This window comes from Microtus ochrogaster, linkage group LG5 (genome assembly GCF_000317375.1).
Source record: "Microtus ochrogaster isolate Prairie Vole_2 linkage group LG5, MicOch1.0, whole genome shotgun sequence".
Lineage (NCBI taxonomy): Eukaryota > Metazoa > Chordata > Mammalia > Rodentia > Cricetidae > Microtus > Microtus ochrogaster.
Window position 1 is genome coordinate 674,967 of NC_022031.1, and position 3,794 is coordinate 678,760.

A 3,794-nucleotide genomic window follows, 5' to 3' on the forward strand; every position below is an offset into this window, starting at 1 on the left:
CCCTGCTAAGCAGCTGGGATGTCAGGCCTTCAATCCCAGACTGGCTCATAAGAGGACTCTTATTAGTAACATAGGAGACAGGACATGCTGTTGCTGGGCTGGTGTGCCGAAGCTAGCCCGGTGTGCTGAAGCTAGCCCGGTGTGCCGAAGCTAGCCCATGCCCCAGCCCCGCCTTGCTTCCCACATCCCTAGATGAAATCCATTGCTTGTTCCCTGAATTCCCGAACTTGACATGCCTCCAGGATTTCCTTCCTCAAATGGGTCCCTCTATTGGAAATAAAGATCAATGCAACCAGGTGCTGTTGGGCTTTAATCCCAGCACTCCAGGAGACAGAGGCAGGCAGACCTCTGATTTCAAAGCCAGCCTGGTTTACAAAGGAGTTCCAGGACAGCCAGGACTACACAGAGAAACCCTGACTTAAAAAACCAAAACATTAAAAAAAATAATAAAAATTTAAAAATGCAAAACAGCCTGCCTTTCTCCCAGCTTGGCATGTATTCAAGATGCCAAGTTGTTCCTCAAACTATTCCTTCCTTGATCTTGATGTTGGTCACCTGGCCCCACTGGCCACCAGGTTTTAAGCCGAGACTGTCTTGATTATATTGAGCATATTCCTATGCTCAGGAATGTCCTCCCGCAAATGCTGGCTGGGTGGATGAACTGGTTTAGGGGAGTCCCACATCATCACTCTTCCACCAATCAAATTCTACATGGAGGAGCAGGGTGCTAAGAAGACAGACAGAAGCAAAAGCCATCATTACCAGGAAGCATCTCGACTGTGGTAGGCACTCGGAGACCTTTAGATGAGTGTCTGAATCCGGCACTGGGGATCCCGTGCCAACACATCTCCATCTTAGTGCTAACTAGGTCGCCTCAAAACCACTGCAGGGAACCCACACAACAAGTGAGCTCAAGGTCTGGGTGCAGTGGGGCACACCAGAACTCAGGAGGCGGAGACAGGACTGACGTGGGTTCAAAGCCAATGTGTACCACAAACGAAGACCCTGCCTCAAACCAAACAAAGACAGGGCAATTGGTCTCAGAGCTGAAGATTTATAGCTTGGAGGATGGGAAGCCACACTTGGCGTGCAGAACTTTGCGCAGGACGGATCTCATCTAGGCAACCCTTAACAGGGCGGCTGTACTTCCATTTTGTCTTAGTGGCATTTTCTGGATCCTTTCCCTCAAGGATAACAGTAATGCAGGGCAGCCTAGCAGCCTGAGCTGCCGGCCTTATCCACCCTGGTCATGCTTTTGAAAACTCACTGTAGAGTCTGCCCAAGATATTTATGACCCCTGGTAAACTATTTCTTCAAATGTCTTGTAGTAGGTTTTAAAATTCAATAAAAGCACATTAAATGATATCTTGCTTTGTTTTAGGAAGGCGTTCCCTGGAGACAGCAGGAGAGGCGGGCAGTCCCCAAAGGTTGCCAGTAGGGCGGGCCCTGGTCCGGGAGCTATCCCTGCAGCGTCACTGTGCCCGTCAGGGTAGCTCTTCCTGCTTTTCACTGAATTGTCCTAGGAGAAAGCATTTTAAATTGGCTGGGAACTGGACTTGTCAAACTGATTCCATCCCATGGAAGCCACCATCGTCTGTAGAGGTCGAAACCCCTGTGAATCCTTGGAGACTTGATTGGAAGCGAGCGGTGTAGCCGCTCTGTTCAGCAGCAGCCTAAAACCCGTGTTTCCCCGGAGAGAACTGAAGGAGGTAGAAAACGTTTGACCTTTCCTGCCCGGAGCCGCTTCCATAGCACAGGCTATGGGAATGCCATTTAGGGGGCTCTGACCTTTTCCTCCTTTTCACCAGGCCTGGTGGCCTCTGTAGATGCCTGAGTAGAAACCTCCTGTGGCTCTCCCAGGTTCTCCTCTGGTCTTCCTAGAAATGATTCTATCGTGGGATCTATGTAAGGAAACAATATTTTTTATAATTATTACTTTTAAAAATATTTTAGCCAGGCGGTGGTGGCACACACCTCTAATCCCAGCACCCAGGAGGCAGGTGGATCTCTGAGTTCAAGGCCAGCCTGGTCTACAGAGTAAGTTTCAGGACAGTCAGGGAGGGTTACACTGTCTTTATAAAAAAAGATTTAAACAATTATGTATTGTGTGAGATTATAATTACCTCAGTTTCCCCTTCCCTTTACTCCCCTCTACCTTTCAAATCCATCACCTCTTTCTTCAGTGTTCCTTTATATGTGCATATATAGATATATACACATTATATATGTTATCTGTGTGAATATATTACACATACATGCACATATACACATACATGCAGCCTTCTCAGTCTTTATGCTGTTCCTTGAATGTATGTTGCATGTTTTCAGGGCTGACCTTTTGGTGAGCTCTTCCCTGGGTAAAGCTAATTCTCCCAGTCTCCGCACTCCTTAGTTGGCGAAGTTCTTTGTGTAGCCTTGGTCCCCCGCGGCCACACTAGCCCCCCCCCATTACTCTATTGTTATCTTTGTGTAGCCCACATTTAGGCAGTCATGTTGGGAGTCTTTGTGTGTAGTTTCTGACACAGTTTCACAGCAAACTTCCTGCCCCTCTGGCTCTCACAGACTGTCCCTTCTGTGCAGACGTGTGTTCCGAACTTGGAGGAGGATTAATTTTTTATTATTTGTAGTTATCTGTACATGTTTGTGTCTGTGTGAACATTCATAGCAGCGTCTTCAGAGGCCAGAGGCATTGGATGCCCTGGATCTGGAGTTATAAGAGGTTGTGGCGCTGGGAACCAAACCCATGTCCTCTGTAGGAGCACTAAGCACTCTTTGAGCTGAGTCGTTTCTCCAGCCTACCTGGTTTTCTTTATATGAGACAAGGCTTTGCTAATTTTCCAGGTGGACCCTGAGTTCTAGATCCTCCTGCCTTAGCCTCCTGAGTGGCTAGGATTAGAGGTGTATGCCACCATACTTGTCTCAAACCATATGATGGACACAATGCCAACCAGTACCTCAGCCATGCTCTTCTGGACTCCTGGTCAACTTGAGGTAGGGGAAAGAGACAGGTTTTGGACCAGAAAGGAAGAGAATTACAGCCTTGCTAGAGAGTTCAGGAATATGGCTCAGTGGTAGAACACTTGTCTTGTGTGTGCAAGGCCCTGGCTTCCATCCCCAGCGTCACACTTGCTCACTCCCTGTCTTGAGTGTGCAAGGCCCTGGCTTCCCTCCCCAGTACCATACTTGCTCACTCGCTGTCTTGAGTGTGCAAGGCCCTGGCTTCCCTCCCCAGTACCACACTTGCTCACTCCCTGTCTTGAGTGTGCAAGGCTCTGGCTTCCATCCCTAGTGCCACACTTGCTCACTTGCTGTCATCCTTAGCTGGGTGATCACTCACAATTTGACACCAACTGACTTGAGGCCCTACAGTACCTGTTGGAACCGGCAGAAGGGGAAGCGGATCTCTTACCGATTATTGCTAGCTTCAGATGATGTCCCATCTCCCCCTGGGCTTTCTCGCTAGCGTTTACCTCTGTCTGGAATCCATCAAGAACTTGTTTATTTCCTCTGAGTGTTCCTGCTCCACCTCCTAGGAGCTCAGCAGGAGCAGGAACCTGGATGACCGCCTTTGATCGGGTCATTCACCATTGTCAAGGGGCACGCTTGCAGGGAGAAACGGGTCAGTGGATCCTGACTGGCTGAGTGGAGGTGAAAAGAAACTGAGGCACGTGACAAAGGCACAGCAGCTGAGCTGTTTGGGTCTTTTTTTTTTTTTTTTTTTTTTTGTGGACTTGTACTGGACCACAGCAATGCACAGACCGTGAAACTCAGCTGGAGCTGGGTCCTCTCTGTTG

At 48.7% G+C, this 3,794-nt stretch overlaps 1 pseudogene; it reads left to right on the forward strand.

The window, feature by feature from the left end:
* LOC101987063 overlaps positions 1–3,572 on the forward strand; it is a 16,405-nt pseudogene extending 12,833 nt beyond the window's left edge.
* The last annotated feature ends 222 nt before the right edge of the window (positions 3,573–3,794 follow it).